Source organism: Rhineura floridana, chromosome 3 (assembly GCF_030035675.1).
Source record: "Rhineura floridana isolate rRhiFlo1 chromosome 3, rRhiFlo1.hap2, whole genome shotgun sequence".
NCBI classification, from domain to species: Eukaryota; Metazoa; Chordata; class Lepidosauria; order Squamata; family Rhineuridae; genus Rhineura; species Rhineura floridana.
The window spans coordinates 114799667-114822038 of NC_084482.1; the positions used below are offsets into that span (position 1 = coordinate 114799667).

Consider the following 22372-nt stretch of genomic DNA (forward strand, 5'->3'; position numbering starts at 1 on the left):
ATTTTTAATATTTGTACAGTAGGGCCCCGCTTTTTGGCTTTCCGCTAATATGGCGGCTTTCAGTTAGAGTAAGGCCCCACTCATACGGAGCTTGTTCCATTTTTATAGTGTTTTTCAGGCATCAGGCACCATTTTATTGACGGAGTTCCGCTTTTCGGCGGGTTTCACTTTTAGGTGGGGGTCTGGAACGTAACCCACCGTATGAGTGGGGCCCTACTGTATTGGCAAATGCGATTTTGTGTTTATACCTTTCAGCCTGTTTGAATTTTTGCAGTGGCCTTTGGCTTAACTTAAACAGATGGAAGAATATTAAGTTTCGTGGGGTTTTGCCCAAGTGGGGAAGAACATTTCTGATCTGATTTCTCTTGGCTTTGTGTTACTTTTTTAAGGGCCAAGAGAAAAATCTTGGATTTTATTCTAAGGGTGGGGTGAACAATATACAACAACTCTCCTCTACTGGGTGTCAGCAAAAGAGGATAGAAGGCACCCTCTAAAATCCCAAAAGCCTCCATTTGCCCCTCCCAAATATCTGAATGCGCCTCCCTCCAAGATTTTCAGATCACCTCCTAGGGATCCATATCTCCAAAGTTAAGAGTGACTGGTTTAAACTAATGCCTACATTTGTAGATGAGCACAAGTAGGCATCAATACTTGCACCTTCTGCCCACTCCAAGAAAGGGAGGATAGCAGCAAACAAAACTAAAATAATAAAGAAAGACTTTTGCACAGAGGATATATTTCACATGTTACTGATTGCAACACCAGGCCTCCATATTATCTAAAGAAGTTCTTTTCCATGAAAGTGAGATGTGAGTCAACAAATGTCCTGGCTCCCAATCAGAGAAGCAGACTCAGGACTTGGTGACTCAGTTTTGTTCAAAGCTTTATTCCAGAAGTCAGTACAGGAATGCAGCATCAGGCATTCTAGGCATGATTCAGGATACAGAACATGAAGAGTCTATGCGTATCTCAGAAGCGGACTAGGCCTGTACAGGCTAGGCATGTCAAAGCAAAAGCAGAATGCATATCTCAGGATATGAACTAAGCATGCGGAGACAACAGCAGACTGTTATTGCAACAACCTAATCAAGTCCACCCATTCTAAATATAAGACAGGTGGGTGGGCACTCTGCTAGGCACTAGTTGCTCTGGAATTTTCTAGCTTGTGCTACAAGGTGGTAGCTTCTTCTGGGAAGAGATGCCGATTCCTTTAGCTGAAGCCTCCTTTTCTGAATTCTAAGTGACCTTAGCAAAAGTGTAATCTCTGACTCTGACATACTACTTTCACTTTGCTCTCTCTGGAACAACTCCAGGCTGTTCATTAAGTTTTACCTGTTCAACAGCTAGGTGTGGGCTGGGTGCCAGTGGGAATTCCTTTTTCTTTGTCATAGACCCAAAGGGGTTACAGGCACTATTAGACTCACCAGACTCAAAAGTCAGAGATTTCTGTAAACATTTCTCCCATTTTTTCTCCAGTCCCCTCTGTAACCCACTCCTTATCCTCCCAATCTTGCCAGAGGTTCTCCTTGGGGCCCATGACAACAAAGAACAATGTATTCCATTCATTGTAGATTTCTTTTCAGCATCTCCTAACTATCAACCGATAATCAAAGAAAGCTGCCCCCTCTTAGAACTTCACGCTAAAGCAGTCAGCAAGCCTCCTGTTCTAGCATCCCACCAGCCTCCAAATCTATAAAGATTATTAATGACAGTTATACTTAAATCTTCAATCAGCAATCCTGGATCACATCCTTGTGAATCTAAATGCTGCATCACTTGTGTTTATTTCAGGGAGCCTGTTACCTTCAACAGCACAATGGCAGGCAGTATTTACTATATCAAGCAAAATATCACCTGCAATATCACTTCCATGCAACATCCTTGCACTGCAAATGTCCAAGATCCAATAGTACATGGGTTAAACAAGTGACCTATGCATATGTTATAAGAACCACACATTCACAATCTTGATGAAAATATCGGAACATCCATTGCAAAGCACTTCAGATAATCACAGCCTCGCTGATTTATCAGTTATGGCAATAGAGATGCCATCCGATCCAAGAATGCTGGGAACAAGAGAAAACTTCTGGGTATATAGACACTGTAACACCCCATTGCCTCACTCTCAAAGATTTTATTTATTTATTTGCTTGCTTGCTTGATTCCCATAAAACATCCCAAAATGATTTAACAATAAAAACATCAGCAGTAAAAGCATATTTTAAAACAATTTCAAGTCCAAAACAGGTAGAGACTGGAATAAAAAAATCTCCACTGAAACAGCTGATCGTAAAGAAGGTCTTCAATAGGCGCCAGAAAGATAGATACAGCGCTTGTCTGATATATAATGGAAAAGAGTTTCAAAGGCGTAGGTGTTGCCACACTAAAGGTTGGATTCCTACATCATATGGGATGCACCTCTCAGCTACCGCTAGGGATGGGGGGGGAATCAATTTTATATGCATTTTAATGAGAAACTTCCTAATTCCCACTTCTCGGACCAATATGCGAACCAAAACACAGCTAACCTTCAAAATTTGCATATCTCTAAATGTTGCAATGAGGTTCTCCAAATGCAACCAAACAATGTATACAAACATCCATATATTAAGGCAGAGTGTGCATAAAAATTCATGTATGAGTGAAAACAATATTAAAAATCATTATATGAGGAGAAATTACTTACGAAAATGTGTGTATTAGAACTGCATACAAAAATGTGTTTATTAGCAGAAATTCACACTAAAGCTGCTTAATTTTAATGACAATTTGTTTTCTTAAAAACTGCAAATTGCTGCAGAAATGTGGAAGACTGAATTTAAAATTGGAAAAATGAAAAACTGAGAGAAAACCAAAATTGACAGATTTGTCCACCCCTAGCTACAGCAAATGGCATCCCTCTGAATATTCTAAAACTGCCATTTTGGCTACAGCATCCTTTGATTTACATCAGAGCAGCTGAAGAAAGAAGTCAAAACACTTTTGCTTCAAGACTTCGATAATTTGGTTTTGTTAATCACAGTGATAAATATATGGCTTTAGTGATTAACTGGATCCTCTGAAGATCCAGAATAAATTTGTCTGAAGTGCTGGTTGATGGTTTAAAAATAGTGCGCGCACACACGCACACACACCGAGAGAAGCCTTGCTTGAGATATCTCATTACAATATAATTTGCATCTTCCCCTCAAAAGTATACAGGGTTTGAGCTGGTTGTTGAACTTCACACAGAAAATTGTGCTGTAAACCTACATATCCGGTTTAATTGCGATATCTCAGTACTCAAGGGAGTAATTGCATTACAGTGTGTTATTTTTATTTATTTATTTATTATTTGATTTATATCCTGCCCTTCCTCCCAGCAGGAGCCCAGGGCGGCAAACGAAAGCACTAAAAACACTTTAAAATATCATAAAAACAGACTTTAAAATACATGAAAACAAATCAATTTTAAAAAGTTTTTCTTAAAAGCTTTGAAGACTTTTTAAAGAAAGGTTTAAAAAACATATTAAAAAGCAATTCCAACACAGAAGCAGACTGGGATAAGGTCTCAACCTAAAAGGCTTGTTGAAAGAGGAATAGGCTCCGAAAAGATAACAGAGATGCCGCCTGTCTAATATTTAAGGCTAAGGAGTTATGATATCTCACGTTTGGAAGATTGGGAATATGAGCTCCCTCCTCCCCTGTCACATGTGGCTTTCCTTCTTCACTCTGGTTTTCTCTAACCATAAATTACCATGCCATTTGAATGGGCAAACTTTTGTTAATACGGCTTCCAAGCATAATTTTCAAAACCACTCCTCAAAGTGTTAGCCACAGTCTGACAAGTCCGTGGCAAAATATGTCTGGAGCAAAACAGGCAGTGGGAGAGATCGCTCATGCATGAGAGGAAAGACAGGAACACAGGTGGCTCCAGCACATTACCTAATCTCCAACAAACCATAGCTTGGAAGATTGGCAATTTGTGATGTCTGAACTAAGCAAGTGTATTTTTACATATTTTCTGGTGTGGAGGTTTTGCTGAGGATTTAAACATGAAATGCAGGAAAATACCTGAACATGCACACTAACTTTCACTCTCATATCTTAGTCTTCAAGGAAAAGAACACATTACAACATTTGTGGCTCGTAAGCATACATGGCAAGTTGTTCTCATATTTTCCCTGGCTCTCTTGAAAACAGGTGTGAGGTTTAAAATGAGGTTTTGAATTTGAAGTACTGGACATCAACATTCATTCCATTATTTCACTTTTCAATGGAACACGCTTGATACGTTTCCTAGCACCTTTGAAAATGGTTGCAGGTAGGGATGGAAGGATCTGTCTATTTTGGTTGTCTCAGTTTCTCATTTTTCTAATCTGAAATTCAATTCTCCACATCTCTGGTTTAAATGCAAACTAAATTGAATTTATCCCCTACCCCTAGTCGCAGGGGTCCTGCTGCAGTCTGAACTTGAAACAGAGTTGTGCTATCGCATTACAAACAAGCAGCCTTAAACCAAAGCCCTCTCTTTGTTCAGCCATATATTTTGCTGCAGCTGCATGACCAAGAAACAGAACTCAGGACAGCTACGAAGGTGAAGGGCTGGAACTATACAGATAGGAACAGAACTGATGCTTGACTACAGTTACAGGGAGCAGATTTATCTTGACAACACTGGGTGCTTCAAGGCTGCCACTATTTTCGTGCAGGATTCAGTCACAGTAAATTCAGGCTGTACAATTAAACTTGATTTGGAGCTCTTGCGGGGGGGGGAATCTGCTACCCCAAAATATCAGACATTTTGTGCTAAGGAATGTGATGGAAGATGCACTACAAAGTAGGATAGTGGTTAACACAACATAATCTAATCTTCATACAAGCAAATCAGGATGAATGCTCATTAAACAGCTGATGTTGTCTACGCTCTCCACAAACAATCAGGATGAATGCTCATTAAACAGGTCATCTGGAAGTGACCACAGGCACAATATGCCCTCAACCCCTGAAACTGGGTGATCTGGCCCTCACAAATCAGAATCCTGCAGGAAGATACTTTTGTGTTGTGTTGTGTCTTGTTCACTGCTTTCTGCTTGCATCACATGAGAAGAAAGATCAATGGGTTAAAATGTAGAGGGGTTGTTGTTGCATGCTTTGCCTTGACACATTAAAAAGGATGGCACTTGTACTTTACAGAAAGGAACCTGAACACTAGACTCAGTCAATGTCCATCGAAACCAATACACAAGGAATATAAATGATGTTGGGGAATTCTTTAATCTAGCAGAAAAGCTCATCTTCTTGAAAGTCAAGGTTCAGGGAAGAAAATGAACTAAACTTAAGAAGCTAATTTTAAACAACTCTGACCAGTACTGAAGTGCCATCCCAAAGGATGGCACAAATTTAAACATCTCCTGTAACCTGAACATTTTTCTATAGTCTTCGGTAAAAAGCTGGGTACAGTATCACTGTAGATCATCAGCATAACGGGTACAATATGACTGTAGATCATTCAGCCTCACTAGAAGATTAGCTTTCTAAAATTCTACTGCCAAATATAAGTGGTAGGTCAAACTAATTTGTGCTGATGTTCTCTTTTGTTTTTGTTTTTTTAATAAGTCCTGAGATTCAGTTCAGAGGACCCTGACTCTGGATAATGTATGAAAAGCAGGAGGAATTCAGCACATATGCTTGCCTTAAAACATTATTTATAATAACAAATCAGAAGGAATGAACCTTTCAAAAGAGGAATAAAGTTGTTTCAAACTTTTTATTACATCTTTAAAACACCTATTAATATTGTATTGAAACTTTAAATCTTCATAAGTTTTTAAGTTCCACCATGGGTGGATCCTGAAATTACTATAGCAGGGGTGGCTGGCCTTTTTGGACTAGTGGGCACATTTTTCACAGTCGCAAAATGGTTGCCATGGGGGTGTGGCATAACACAAATGGCTGCCATGGGGGGTAGAACATAACAGAACATTAAAGAATATACAGTCACTGCTGCTTTCCCCCACCCCCCGACAACCTCATGCTTACCAGAGGAAGTCAGCTATGTCCTGCTGGTCTTAGCTGTGGAGATACAACTGTTAAAGGCACAACAATCCTGTTCTTCCCAATGCCAGCCCTAAACCCAAGCCTAGGCTGCCATTCTGTACCCACTTATCTGAGAGTTGTCCCCAAATACAAAGATAATTACTTCTGAGGAGAAATGTATACCATTGTACTGTAAGTTAACTACACAGCGAATTCTTAAGGAGTATGTGGCTTTAGAGTCTGCTTTAGGAGACATGCCTAAGCATCTTTGCAAAGTTTTCACATTTTGAATTTGCCATTTAGGGAGTAGGGGTGTAGTCATCCGGGGTGCTGGGAGACAGATCCCAGCAGGGTCCCTATGTCTCCAACATCCTGCAAGCCAATCAACATGAAAAGGGAGTGTGGTAGCCACTAAGAGTCCCAATGAGTGTCAATTGCAAGCAAGTCTTTATTAGTTCCTACTTCAAAAAGCCAAGACAAGTTGTGGAGAATGAGAATTCTGTAACTGAAGAAAAGATGGTGAATCCTGATGTTAGCATCCCATCTACATCATCAAGCAGTTTGTTAGCAGCAGGAGTTAAATGTGTAGACACCAAATACTGTAATTCAAGCAATATCTCCAACAGTGTGAAAGCACAGTGAAATGGTGATCATGATAGAGAAGCATAAAGCAGTATTCAAGCCTAGCCAGATTATTCTATACTCTCAGAAGGTTACATAATCTTAGAAGGGGGCATGGCTGTGATTATAATGAAAGGGCCCTACCCTTCTGAATTTTCCACTACACTATTGTTGGGGAGGGGATTCTTTCATATCCACCCACATTTACTATGGAGTAGTATTTGCAGAAAATAACTTCTGAGAGTACCTGACCTCAGACAAACCCACCCAGCAAAGATGCACTCTGGTTGACAGAAAAGAGGAAGGACTGACTATGGAGGTTCCAATGACTACTAGAAAAATGGCAGAAGCAGGAACAATGCAAAAAAGAGGAGAGGAAAACAGCAGCTTGCTAAGACCCCAGGGATTCCTGTTGCCTGGTATCTAAATGACTCACCTATCAATCACAGCTCTGACTTCACTCATTGGCTAAAGACACTGACAGGTGGGAGTAGCCAGGCTGGCTCACTTCACAGAAATTGCTTAGAGATGTACTTGCATATTTAAATATGTATTGCTCAGTAATGGAAAAACAATAATGTTGTTAGGATGGTTGAGAAAATATTGGGAAACAGTACTAATGATTAAAATGACATATAACAGGAATGCTGTACACCATAATTACCAAAATATGTTTTTAGAGAGATGGGCCTTGTTTATACAATTGTGGAACTATAAAGTGACCAATGAAATAGTCCCATTTACATTAATATAGTAATCTATCAGTATATGTGTATGTCTGTGTGTATAATATACAGGGGTTTTTTTCTTAAATGTATTTTCTGTTTTATCTCTTTCTTGTCACTTCCCTCTCAGTTTTTGCAGTTTGTTTTGTTATATAAATCAACATATATGCATTGTTTGTCAGCACTGATATGTTAATGTAATATTTGTAATTACACACCCGCACATTTTGCTTCATACCTTTCTTTCTAGGTGGGCTAGAGATTTTTTTTAGAAAAAGGAAGTTTAAGAGTCATGGATGGAAATAGAGGCCTTTGTGGGTGCTGCACTGGCAATCCTTAAGTATACATTCATTGGTTTCAATGTGAGATACTGCAAGGTCTGATCCAAGTCTGGTCAAAGAAAAACTTTTAAGTGAAGTCATCAGCTCACTAATTACAAATTCCCTAGGGGGCCTTTTGCAAACTGTAAAATAATTCTGCATCGGCAGCTTTTCTAAATGATAACACCTCAGTAAAACTAAATATCTTCCAATATGTACAAGTTATACATGCTGTGCACCCTCTTCATCACAGCATTGGTTGGAAGATCTCAACAGTTATAGTTCTCCCCAAGTTGTATGCATGTACTATGTCATCTAGGCATGCACAAATACACAAAACAGCACAAAGACATTGGTATTTCTGCCTTCAACTATCTCTTAAAGGAGAGCATAAAAGCCACAATGGACAAAAATATACATGTGTGTGTGTGAGAGTGCCCACACGTGCACCTAAATTATTTGCATAAATATATAATTACCACTGCTCCCTCTCATAGCAAACTCAGACAGTGACTGCTGACGGTTATTTAGGTGAAATGCTATTGCTGAGAAATAAGAGGGAGTTATCAGCATGCTGGGAAGATGTTTGTAGTTTCCAAAAGATCCTGAGGGGGCAAAGTACCCCCCCAATAGCATTGGTCATAAAAGAAAAATAGAAAATTTCAAATGTGGAATGAAGAATTCTGGAGGAGGTGATGGCTAGCTGAAACACTGAACAAGAGCACTCCTGTTGAAGGCAAGGGTATATTGCAATATTTTGTTGCACTTATTATATCACGACATGCTTAAAAGGTTCTGGTTCAGCAGGAAACTGCCTGTCACATGCCTTACTAAATTTCTAATCACAGTTCTGTAAACTGTTAGTCAGGGATATCCATGCATTAGAAAGTATGCATATCTTTCCTCTATTAAGAGTCCATTCAAACCCAGGGACAGGAGCAAGCATGAAGGTCATATATCATCTCTCTGTGAATGTGTAATATTTAATGAAATCTGACACCCACATACAGCACCATGAAGAAGTCTTATTCAGGCAAGCTTCAATTCTCATTACAGGAGAAGGAGGATAAATGAACCCAAGGCTCCTTCCTTCACACCACTGCCTAGAAAGGCCATGTGTGCACTGTCTGCAAAGCAGGCCTAATGGCATTCTGTTGAGAATAGATTCTTACCATGGCTGGGATCCAAAGCACTTGTGAAAGGACCCCAATCGCTCCTCAATAGTGCATCAAGCACTATTCTGGAGTGTCACCCAAACTTCAGGAGTAATCAGGGAGGGCACAGGGGGCTGTAGCATGAGAGAGGAATACTACAAGCAGAAGTCTGCTCATAATTTTAGGGCCCATTTCTACCTCAGTCCCCATAATGGTGCAAGTGGAGAGGTTTGTCGCAAGTCACATCAATATTTTCTGACAGAACAGAAGATTGAACCAAGGTCTCTTCCAAAACAGGTTAATTTGGTAACCACTGGTCTGGTGGTAACAGACAGAGGAGATGTATCAGCATCAAACACACAAACTTTTGTGCCACAGAGGAGTTTCTCCAAAGGGAATCTCCAGCTAACTGAGGAATTAAAGCATTTAGTGAACTGAGTCCAAAATGATTGCTCAAATTGCTTAGATGGTGGATTACTTATTAGGAAATGCCACGCTCTATAATTTAATCCTTCATATTCACCATTCTGATTCTGACAAGCTGATGGCTATCAAAACGCTCTCCCAATGGTCTAGACCAGTGGTTCCCAACCTTTATGAGTATGGGACCCCCTTTATAAGCTCAACAAATTTCATGACCCCCTCCCTCTAGAGAGGCAGGCTGCCTTCCAGGAAGGAAGGAGGAAAGCAGCCTTTCCCTGCAGCCTTGCTTCTTTTTGCTCCGCAGAAAGCCCTCTCCTCTTGTTCTGAGTAAGGGTGTCATCATCAGCGGCAGTGCAAGGAGGAATCGGTGATAGTAATCCCTTCTTCCAGTATCTCCACCCTCAGCCTCCTTTGGCGTCTGCCATGTATTTTATAGGCGGATGTCTGAAAGATTCTCTGGTGCTTCAGCAAAAGTCCTCCCCTCTTGTTTGGAGTAGGGGGGAGGTGTCATCTGCAGCAGCAGTGGGGAGCAGACTGTAAAGGGAGTGAAGACTTTTTTTTAAAAAAAATCAATAAATAATTCATTTTTTTACTGTTCGCAGCCCCCTCTGGATTACTTTGCGGCCCCCATGAGGATCACGGCCCCCAGGTTGGGAGCCACTGGTCTAGACCTATGATGATAAATTGTTCTGGTATATTTTTATCCAGTTACCCTTCCACACTGCAGCTTCTTTCCTTTCTTGGAGAACATTAATTCCTCCATTTCCTTCTAATGACCTTCACTTTATTTAACTTAATTAAATCTACTAATACAAGTAATACAAGTAATTACAACCAAATTCTTTTTTATCTTTTTTGGGTGCTTAAGAAGCAGCACCACTAATAGTTGAGTTCATTAACACATCTCTCTCGGAATCAAGATGTATTGTCATAAAAAATGACACCTTGATTCTTTACAGTCATGCTTCTGAATCTTGCTACGACCATTAAACTTGTCTTGGTGGGAGTTCTTGTCATCCCAAGAGCTGTATGTTTCCTTACAATGAGAATAAAATAACAGTGTTCTCTACATTCATATTTTAAAAGATGTGCATATTTCATCATGGAAGAGAGAGATGTGAGTAATGATATGATCAGCATTATAAATGATCAGAGGGCTGTGAAACAAATCCATTCTTCCTGTGAGTCATATTTACAAGTGCTCTTTCAGAAATCAAAATGATTGGCTTTTCAATGCACATTCCCCTTTCAGTTTCCTCATGTATCAAGCTTTAAATTTTCAGAACTTCTAAAGCTGTATTGATGTCTTTATAAATCAGTAAGCATGTCTGGAAAAGTGAAAGCATTCTACCATTCATTTTTATTTAAATTTAAATTTATATTCACCTATCACACAGACTGCAGCCTGTTGCTTACCCTGAGGTATGGCACCTCCTCTTCCTGCTCCTCTACAATCGGGCCCTGCTTGGGGAGGCTGTTGTTGAGGCTTCTGCTCTATTGTTCAGTTCAGGAAGTCCCCCTCTACTCCTCCTCCATGGTACAAGGGGAGGGCAGGCATGGGGCAGATCGTTGGCAAGTCCACAGCAGGCAGATTCTATCCCTAGCACATCACAGCAAACAACAGTTAATGGTTTACCACAAATGCACTGATTTTATCTGGTTTGCTGCTCCCTGCTTGTTGTTGTTATATGCCTTCAAGTGGATTTCATCTTATGGCGACCCTATGAATCAGTGACCTCCAATAGCATCTGTTATAAACCACCCTGTTCAGATCTTGTAAGTTCAGGTCTGTGGCTTCCTTTATGGAATCAATCCATCTCTTGTTTGGTCTTCCTCTTTTTCTACCCCCTTCTGTTTTCCCCAGCATTATTGTCTTTTCTAGTGAATCATGTCTCCTCATTATGTGTCCAAAGTATGATAACCTCAGTGTCATCATACTTCTAGTGATAGTTCTGGTTTAATTTATTCTAACAACTTTGTCGTTTTCACAGTCCATGGTATGCACAAAGCTCTCCTCCAACACCACATTTCAAATGAGTAGATTTTTTCTTATCCCCTTTTTCACTTTCCAACTTCCACATCCATACATAGAGATTGGGAACACCATGGTCTGAATGATCCTGACTTTAGTGTTCAGTGATACATCTTTGCATTTGAGGACCTTTTCTAGTTCTCTCATAGCTGCCCTCCCCAGTCCTAGCCTTCTGATTTTCTGACTATTGTCTCCATTTTGGTTAATGACTCTGCCAAGGTATTGATAATCCTTGACAAGTTCAATGTCCTTGTTGTCAACTTTAAAGTTACATAAATCTGTTGTCATTACTTTAGTCTTCTTGATGTTCTGCTGTAGTCCTGCTTTTGTGTTTTCCTCTTTAACTTTAAAAAAACTTTCAACAGCATTCGTTTCAAATCATTACTGGTTTCTGCTAGTAGTATGGTATCATCTGCATATCTTAAATTATTGATATTTCTCCCTCCAGTTTTCACACTTCCTTCATCTTGGTCCAACCCCACTTTCTGTGTGATATGTTCTGTTTTCCCACAATTCCTAGTTTGTTCTCTACTTTTGCATTCCAGTCCCCCATGATTATCAGCTCATATTGTTCTGGTGTGTGGTCAAGTTCTTCCTGTACTTCTGTGTAAAAGTTCTCCAATTCCTCCTCTTCTGCGTTTGCTGTAATGTTTATATGTTCCATTTTTTGCTAGACAATTTCTAACTTTCCCTGGTTCATATTTCTCAGATTACATGTTCCTATTGTGTACATCATACAGCTCCAGACTCTCCTTTCACATCTGTGCGCATCAGCATCTGAGCTTCCTTTCAGCTTTGATCCAGCTGCATCATTAGTCACAGTGCTACTTGTCCTTTGTTCTTCCCCAGTAGTTTGCTGAGTGCCATCTGACCTGGGGGTCTCATCTTCCAGCACTATCTCGTGTTGCATTTTTAATACACTGTTCATACAGTGGAAGATATAGGGCAGATCCCTGAACCTGAACTAACATTTACAGGAAGGGATTCTGAGGAACTGAGACAAATAGTGGTAACGAGAGAGGAAGTTCTAGGCTTAATGGACAATATAAAAACTGACAAATCACCGGGCCCGGATGGCATCCACCTGAGAGTTCTCAAAGAACTCAAATGTGAAATTGCTGATCTGCTAACTAAAATATGTAACTTGTCCCTCGGGTCCTCCTCCGTGCCAGAGGACTGGAAAGTGGCAAATGTAACGCCAATATTCAAAAAGGGATCCAGAGGGGATCCCAGAAATTACAGGCCAGTTAGCTTAACTTCTGTCCCTGGAAAACTGGTAGAAAGTATTATTAAAGCTAGATGAACTAAGCACATAGAAGAACAAGCCTTGCTGAAGCAGAGCTAGCATGGCTTCTGCAAGGGAAAGTCCTGTCTTAGTAACCTATTAGAATTCTTTGAGAGTGTCAACAAGCATATAGATAGAGGTGATCCAGTGGACATAGTGTACTTAGACTTTCAAAAAGCGTTTGACAAGGTACCTCACCAAAGGCTTCTGAGGAAGCTTAGCAGTCATGGAATAAGAGAATTCCTCTTGTGGATAAGGAATTGGTTAAGAAGCAGAAAGCAGAGAGTAGGAATAAACAGACAGTTCTCCCAATGGAGGGCTGTAGAAAGTGGAGTCCCTCAAGGATCGGTATTGGGACCTGTACTTTTCAACTTGTTCATTAATGACCTAGAATTAGGAGTGAGCAGTGAAGTGGCCAAGTTTGCTGACGACACTAAATTGTTCAGGTTTGTTCAAGCAAAGAAGGATTGCGAAGAGCTCCAAAAAGACCTCTCCAAACTGAGTGAATGGGCGGAAAAATGGCAAATGCAATTCAATATAAATAAGTGTAAAATTATGCATATTGGAGCAAAAAATCTTCATTTCACATATATGTTCATGGGGTCTGAACTGGCAGTGACCGACCAGGAGAGAGACCTCGGGGTTGTAGTAGACAGCACGGTGAAAATGTTGACCCAGTATGCGGCAGCTGTGAAAAAGGCAAATTCAATGCTAGCGATAATTAGGAAAGGTATTGAAAATAAAACAGCCGATATCATAATGCCGTTGTATAAATCTATGGTGCGGCCGCATTTGGAATACTGTGTACAGTTCTGGTCGCCTCATCTCAAAAAGGATATTATAGAGTTGGAAAAGGTTCAGAAGAGGGCAACCAGAATGATCAAGGGGATGGAGCGACTCCCTTATGAGGAAAGGTTGCAGCATTTGGGGCTTTTTAGTTTAGAGAAAAGACGGGTCAGAGGAGACATGATAGAAGTGTATAAAATTATGCATGGCATTGAGAAAGTGGATAGAGAAAAGTTCTTCTCCCTCTCTCATAATACTAGAACACGTGGACATTCAAAGAAGCTGAATGTTGGAAGATTCAGGACAGACAAAAGGAAGTACTTCTTTACTCAGCGCATAGTTAAACTATGGAATTTGCTCCCACAAGATGCAGTAATGGCCACCAGCTTGGATGGCTTTAAAAGAAGATTAGACAAATTCATGGAGGACAGGGCTATCAATGGCTACTAGCCGTGATGGCTGTGCTGTGCCACCCTAGTCAGAGGCAGCATGCTTCTGAAGACCAGTTGCCGGAAGCCTCAGGAGGGGAGAGTGTTCTTGCACTGGGGTCCTGCTTGCGGGCTTCCCCCAGGCACCTGGTTGGCCAATGTGAGAACAGGATGCTGGACTAGATGGGCCACTGGCCTGATCTAGCAGGCTCTTCTTATGTTCTTATGTTTTCATGGTAAGAGGTATTCAGAGGTGGTTCACCATTGCCTTCCTCTGAGTCTGGATGCATCTTAGTCTTGTGTCTCAGCTTTAACCATTCTGCTTTGGGTGCCTCTGCTAGGAGTCTAGCTTCTTGATCTAGACTTTTGAAGGCATTGCTCTCAGCTTCTTCAACATTCTCAAACCTTCTCACCACATTAAGGTGTGCATCCTAGAGGGGGTCCTCCCTACTAGCATGCAGAAATAACAAATTACAATCCCTGGCTTAGTGTTACAACCAAATGAGGAACTGTGGATTGCTACACTCAAACAAACCATAATCATTAAGCTGAGTACAAGTCTTAGCTATACAACATGCTTTGTTTGGAGTGAAACAAACCAAGACCTCTGGTTCAGACATAATATCAAGCAAGGGATTGTGGTTTATTTCTCCTGCAGACTAGCAGGTGAGGTTAGTGCATACACAGTAAACCATTGACTATGACATCTCCCTCCCCCCCCACGCATATAACATTTTCAAGTGTAGAGCCATTTTGATGTAATAGTATACATTTATCTTTCTCAGCAGCTCATTTTTTTGATCCGCTTGTCAGAGATCCTGAAACACCAGTTTGATATTGTCTGTTGGTCAGTTCATCATAGGGATGGGGGAGAAATTTGATTTAGTTTGCATTTAAAGTTGAATCTATAAAATTTGCTCTTTCTGAGACAACATGAGAACTGAAACACAGCCATCCTTCAAAATTCACACTTAACCAAATTTTGCGATGCAGTTCGCCAACCAAACAATGTTTACAAGAATGCATACATTAGGGGAAAGTGTGCATAAAAGGAATATTTTAGTAAAGCTAACATACCAAAATACTTAATATTATGAGAGATCCTTTGAAAAATGTGTACATTAGTCAAAACTGCATGGAAAATGTGTTTATGATGAAAAATTCACACTAAAATGCTGAAGAATTTTCATAAGGATTTCTTTTTAAAAAATTCACTAATTGCTGCAGAAATGTGGAAAACTGAATTTTAAGACTGGAAAAATGAGAAACTGAGAGACGAAACCTGACAGATCCTTCCACCCCTGGTTCAGCAGACTGCTTACTTTCCTGAAATGTCTTGCCATCGGTTCCTCTGTATTTTCTGCTTATTTTGTTCTTGTGCAGTTTGCTTGGCTTGGTCACACCATGCAAAAAAAATTGTGCTTGCCCTGAACTCTTGGGGGGAACGTTTTTTTAAAAAAATCTAGGGTTCCATGGAATTTGCAGTTGCACTTTGAGTTTTCTGCTTCTGAAGATTAGTTACATTCTGAAACTATTTTTATTTCTTGATAAATAAGTTCAAGCCATCACTTGTGGGTTATATCAATACAAAGAACAGTACATGTGTTAATTAGCTTAGCAATACCACAATATATGTGCTATCTAAATCTGTTTCTTGCTAATGGTTCATGTCCCACTACAAGTGTTTACAATCACCTCAGCACTTATCACCAATCTGCTACTGCCTATATTTAGTTTATATTCACAGCACAATCCTAACTGTGTCTACTCAGAAAAGTCCTATTGAATTCAGTGCAGCTTGATCTCAGGTAAATGGGGTTGCAGCCTTAAACTATAATTATCACTGACTATAATTTTTCATTTCATTACCATTCATCTCCCACCTTACAATTTTCTCCTTTATATACATGTCAACTAAGATTTCACTTCATGCATCTGTAAAATGGATCTGAGTCCAGGAAAGCTTATGCCATAATAAAAGTGTTAGTCTTTAGCGTAGGTACCACAAAACTCTTCAATTGTTTTTGCTGCATACTCCTCTGGATATTTTTATTTTGCACCTATGGCAAACTATTGCATTAATGCTGAGGGATCATGGCACCTTTACCCAAAGCCATCACTTTTACTATATCATAAACAAAAGATGTTTAAGAAATCTTCCAGTCACTCAGAGATTTGAAATTCAGAGATTTGAAGAACCAGGTCCTTTAGCTGGAAAAGTAATCTTATAGGCAGCCCTTGAGTTTTCTCACATTTTTGTCATTCTCTTCCCCAACAAAAAAGCACTTTGAGCACCAAAATTTACAACATAAATGGTAAATAGCAAAAAGGCTATTCCCCATAGCAACAATGAATGGGCATGCTGGAAAAACCCAATTGGCAAAACATGAAAGGAAAACCAGAATGAATGGGAATAATTATCTGTAATCTTGTGCCCAAATAGCACCACAACCAATGTATTAGCATGGCAGAACATAAACAGCATATAGTGAGAATTAAAACTGTGATCTAATACAAAAACAAACATATACAGCCTGATATAAATAATAAGGGTGTTGTACACACAGAAACAGGCTTCCATTAGTGCATTGTCCTTCTGGATCCAATTTATGGAAATATGATTATTTATTGGGGGAAACCTACATTCAGCACCTAGTGATCTGTGCATGAGACACATTACTAAGGCTAAGGAGGATGGGTGTGTTACAACTTACCAGCCTCTTGGCCCTGTGTACTCTAAAAGCCTTTTCTGACCTTTAAGTCCCCAGATGTTGCTGGACTACAATTCCCATTCTTCCTAACCATTGGCCATGCTGGCTGGGGCTGGTGGGAGTTGATGTCTGACAACATCTGGGGACCCAAAGGTTGGGAAACTCTGCGGTCTAATAGTTTTATATCTGAAAAAAAGCTGGGAGATGTCTCTTGCCATTACACTGAATTGGCAATTTATATATATATCTTTATTTGCCCTCTAAGCAGCAGTTTCTTCCATAAAACCAAAACATCAATATCGCTAAAACAAAACAGAACATTTAGAACAGAAATAGAAAACCTTAGTCCTCCAGATGTTGTTGGACTTCTACTCCCATCAAACTTGACCATTAGCCATGCTGACTGGGCCTGATAGCAGCTGGAGTCCAAGAAGTCCACAGGTTAGAGTTAGAGTTAGAGTGTAGAGCAGTACAGAAGGTTCAAACCCAGAAGAAGTTTGGAGCACAAAATAGGATTATATTTAGGAAATCACATCATTTGGAATTCAAAGCACAAAATAAAATAATCTAATTCTGATAGGAGGGTCAAACAAATTTTCTTTGTCCCATGTTAGTCAAAAGGTGAAAAGGCACAAACATGCTTTATGGAGCAATCCAACGCCAGGGAAGCAGAAGGGGAAGATCTGGTAGAAGGTCTGTGGCATCCTATTGCCTGTTTGGAAGTGTCCGGGCCGGCTGAATGCCGGTTCAGCCAGAAGCTGCACGCAGGAACTGGAAAGTAAAAGCCAGCTCTCAGAAATACCCCTACCAGGGAGCAAGCACTCCATTGACTTCCATTGTAATTATTTTCTTAGAAGGACCTTTTTCCTGGCGTAACTTTGGCCTGGATCGGGACCTGCAGGAGTGCTCTGAACATGGGTTGGATGTGGCCTAAGTCCCCTTCCCTCGGCCCCTCCTCTGACATGCCCCGGAATGCCCCTTTTTGGGGCCTTCCACTGGCTTCTGCTAGCCCCCTTTCTGCTGGGCTGAGCTTCCCCAGCAGACCCCCAGCAGAGCTGACTGGGTCCTGGCTCTGCTGTGGTTGAGTTGGGATGAGGGGCTTCTGCTAGCATAGCCCAGCTGAGCTAGGACCCAGCCAGCTCAACCAGGGGTCCACCATATCCAGTTCCCCTCAGCCTGGTGGAAATAGCAGTTGGCTTGCACCCTTAGTGATTTAATTTAAGAATCCAATTCCAAAAGTGGAACCTAGGGCTTGGAGAAAGATGTGCTTGAGATTAACGGAGGCTGGACATGTCAGAAAACAACAGAAGCACAGGAATCAATTACATAGTACTGAAATCTCATAGTACTGAAAGAATATATGAGGTACCTAAGGGAAAAAACCTGCCCCCACAATTACTTAAAGAAAAAACAAGATACAGAGCTGCCTGCCACTTATTTGATTGCAGTCACACCATACATTTTAAACACATTTAAAGCACATTTAAAATACCTTCCCCCCCAGCTTCCTGGGAACTGCAGTTTATCTCTCACAAAGCCGCAATTCCCAGCACCCTTATTGATCTACAGTTCCCAGGATTCTTGAGGGGGGGTCCTTTAATGTGCATGATATATGATTTAATTGGATGTGGATGTGGCCTGTGTGTCTGCTCTGGTTCTGATTTAATGTGTGTGAAGCAATTTAAACATTTGTGGTGATCTTGAGCTTGCTTGACAAGGCTACTGCCATTTTATAGTGTCCAAACCCCATTTAAGGAGACTTTGAATTTGGCAAAGTTTTATCTTTCCTTGTTGTCATGTGCATTCTTTGTCTCTTACCTAGGAAAAAACATCTGGCTGACTCTTCTTTCTCCCTGGTTTACAACTCTGCCCCTGTAATTAGTTAAGAAAAAGCAAGATATATAGCTGCCTGCTACGTGCACATCTAATTGGGCCTTGGCAATCATTACAATGACTCTGACCCTGTAACATGTCAGTATTGTAAAACACCAGTAAATATTTATTGGCCCAGATCATCAGCGGCATCAAAACTAATTTAGGTTTCTTCACTGTCAACAGAAATTGTTGGGTGCTTAGGAAAGGGTTGTTCTTTCTAAAATTAATTTTCAGTTAAAATAGCAGAGTCAGGAACAGTACTGTGGTTTATCTTCCTGCCCATGACCAGCATCTCTAAACCACAGGGATTGCCTTCCTCTGGCCAGGCTGATGAAATAGAACGGACAAAACCAACACAATCCTATAGGAATATAGGAAGCTGCCTTATACTGCATCAGATCATTGGCCCATCTAGTTCAGCACTGACTACAACCAGGGGGTGACAACGTTTTTAGACCACAGCACACTTCAAATTTTGAGAGAGTGATGGGTCACCAGTCACAAAATGGCTGCCATAGGGGCATGGCATAACACAAAATTAGAGACTAGTCATAGTTAAGCTTTTCTCATAATTGTATTTCCATACTAGAAAGGGCTTGACTTGTTGAATTTCTGACTGTTGCACAACTTTAAAGACACATGAGCCCTATTTTTCCCCAATGCTAACCCTAAACCAAAGCCTAGGCTATCATCCTGTACCCACTTACCTGGAAGTACAGTAATATCTCAGTTAAGGAATCCTCCAGGAACAAAGCTCCTGTTAACAAAGGCTTTTTAAAAGGTGAAACTGATCAGCTTTGCTTTGCTATGGATAAATTTTCAAACCTGAGCCTTTGCCTTAAGGTGAAACTGACTAGCCTGTGTCTTGGTTTAGCTGTGGATAAACTTCAAGTCTGTGCCTTTGCTTTAAGGTGAAACTGACCAGACTGTGCTTGGCTTTGCTATGGATAAACTTTCAAGCCTGTGCCTTTGCTTTGCTAGGGTGAAACTGACATGTCTGTGTATTTGCTTTGCATTAAAGAGATATCTTGCTTTCTCCCAGGGCTGAACAGGGAATGATCCAATATGATTCAGAGAAGGTGAGGGAGAAGGAGCTGGGTAGGCACCCTTTAAAGCCCCTGTTAAAGCTGCCCCCACCATCTATGATGCTCTTGGAGGTCACTGATTCATAGGGTCGACTTAAGTCGTAATCGACTTGGAGGCACATAACACCAACAACAAACCATCTATGAATGGGTATAGGAACCTATCCCTATTCTTTCCATGTTATTCCTACATCTGATACCAAAGTTTCTCTTGAAGAAGTAATGTCCAGGAACGCATCTACTTTGTTAACTGAGGTATTACTGTAATTGCAGAAAATAACTTCTAGGCACTATGTGATCTCAGGCAAACCCAGCACAGGAAAGATACACCCTGGTTGCTAGGGAAAAAGAGCAAACAATGGAGATTCAAGGACTTTCAAAAAAAAGAAAAGCAGAAGGAGAGAAAGTGCACTAAAAGGGAGGGTGAAACAGCAGTTCTGTAGGACCCCAAGGATTCCTATTGCCTGGTATCCAAAGAACTCATTTACCAGTCACAGCTCTGACTTCACTCACTGGCTACCAATAATGACAGGTAGGCTGGCTCATTTCACAGAAATCACTTAGAAGGGCACCTTCACATTTTGCTCCATAACTTTTCTTCTAGGAGGGCTAGAAACTTACTTTTTAAAAAAGAAAAGAAAAAGAAAGCTCAGATTCTATGCTACCTGCCAGGCATGCCAGTGAAGGCCCATGGGCGACAGGCCTATGCCACTCTGGGCTTCTACTGGGGCAAAAGGTAGGATGGATGGATAGATAGATAGGTGGTGTCCCCCAGTTTACACTGAACGGCAGCGACTGTCCAGAATTTCAGATAAAGACACTCGCAGCCCTACCTGGAGAGATAGGGATTAAATCTGGGACCTTCGGTATGAAAAGCAGATGTTCTACCACTGAGCCAAGGCCCTTTGCCCAAATTGAATGAGAGTGAAACTGTCCTTGGAAGCATGGAAAGCTGCCTTATACAGAGTCAGACCATTGGCCCATTTAGCTTACTGTTGTCTACATTCACTGACAGTGGGTCTCCAAGGTCTGAGACAGGGGACATTCCCAAACCTTCCTGGAGATGCCAGGGATTGAACCTGGAACCTTCTGTATGCAAAGCAGATGTTCTGTCACTGAATAAGAGCCCTTCTAACAAGGACTGCAAAACTGCAGCTGCTCAACATGCAGGTGTTACAGACAGAACAGCCCTGCCAGAAACAAAAAACAAGGTCCCAATCCTATCGTGGTCTTAAATCATCAGCCTCTACTGGTCCTAAGTATGTCCTCTGTATGTCTACTCATAAGTAAAAAGTGAGTTCAGTGGGGCTTAGTCCCTAGGGAAGAGGTTTACAGCCAAACGAAATTTCAAGACTCATAGGCACTCTCTCCCTTTAAAATGCAACTTCTTTTAACAGCAGCAATTCCCTAGAGAAATTCAACTGATTTTCATCAGGCTCCACAGGAACAACGAAACATTTGCTCTTCTGTTCCTTCTTGCTCCTATTCTTATTAGCTCTGATTTATTACTGCCAAACCAAATCCCTTAGTGATATTGCAGCAGCATCCTAAAATTTCCACCCCTATCAAATTTGTGGGGGACCTTATTAACACCTCCAGCAGCACAGCCCTCCTTCATTCACTCCTTGGGAACAACAGGGATTTGAACAGTTACAAGAGTGCCTTCCATGCCAAATAATAGACTACATGTACATTTGCTAGCTTTGCTGCTAGATATAATTAGAGGGAATTTGCATCTCCTGATTGCTCATGCTCCTCAAAAACAATGTGAGCTAATGACAGCCTCATGAAGTGGTTTGGCTACATTACTAAGCTGCCCGAAGATCTATATTCCTGTTTGAAAACAGCTTCGAGTATAGAGGAAACTGTGAAGAGAAAATGATTTTTCCCATTCCCCCGGACATTATTCAGCTATGAATGCACTTCTTTTAGACACCCGCCCCCACCTCTTCCCCATTCATTCTCTTTACTCATAACAAAAAATTGCTTTTCACTGTTGGTTAACACCTGCCCGTTTGTTACAGCTGGCTGGAGAAGAGTCCTATACAGAATGTTTTATTTCCTTGCAGAAGCAGAATAGCAGAGCCTTTACATTTAGGGGAGTCCAAAGTGTGTGGTTTTGTCTGTATGGTGCCTCCGTGCAGTAAAAGGAGATGTGTTGTGTATAGGCACAGTGCATTAACTGTTCACTTAACTGTTAAGAACAGCCCTTAGACTCTTCAGACCTGTGTAAGATGTCCTATTGGAGAGTTTTATATTACACTGGAATTATTATTACTATCAGTAGTTTCCATACTGTCTTCAAAGGCAGTGCCACGTATAATCTAATAAATCAGTGTGGAGTCTCAGTTCAATAGTAAAACTTAATAGCACGGATCTTAACATGGATCTAGGTTAGTTGTAGTTCACATTACACCCTCAAGATGCTGTGGATCTGATGGGACTAGGTAGAGGCATAGAAGTTAACCTGATATTCTCTAACTGGTCTGTTTCACCATCCCTCTCTATAACCCCTGATGCAGCTGCTTCTACAAAAATCTGTCACAAAAAGTTGGCAGACACAGGCCAACTTGGATGCTATAGTTGATACAGTCTCAGTGGATGTAACTTTGGCTCCTGCCTGTCCAATAATAATGGATTCTTTTCCATTTGTACAGCCCAAGGATGTGGACAGGATCCTTGGAGAGGTGAGAGCCACCACATGTCTTCTAGACCCCTGCCCCTTCCTGGCTCATTAAAAGTGCCAGAGAGGGACTGGCTGAGTGGGTGAAGGGAGTGATCAATGCCTCCTTACAACAAGGCAGAGTTCCAGTGTGCCTAAAGGAGGCAGTTGTAAGGCCTTTGTTGAAAAAGCCCTCCCTGGATCCCTCCATAATGGATAATTATCAGCCAGTGTCCAATATCCC

At 41.0% G+C, this 22372-nt stretch overlaps 1 long non-coding RNA gene across 1 annotated transcript; it reads right to left on the minus strand.

Annotated features, from left to right (window-relative positions):
- Nucleotides 1-15681: 15681 nt before the first annotated feature.
- Nucleotides 15682-19117, minus strand: LOC133382263 (uncharacterized). Its single transcript, XR_009761878.1, has 3 exons — nucleotides 19089-19117; nucleotides 18325-18378; nucleotides 15682-17277 (listed from the first exon to the last, which is right to left on the minus strand). It is a non-coding gene; the product is annotated as an uncharacterized LOC133382263 (long non-coding RNA).
- Nucleotides 19118-22372: the final 3255 nt, after the last annotated feature.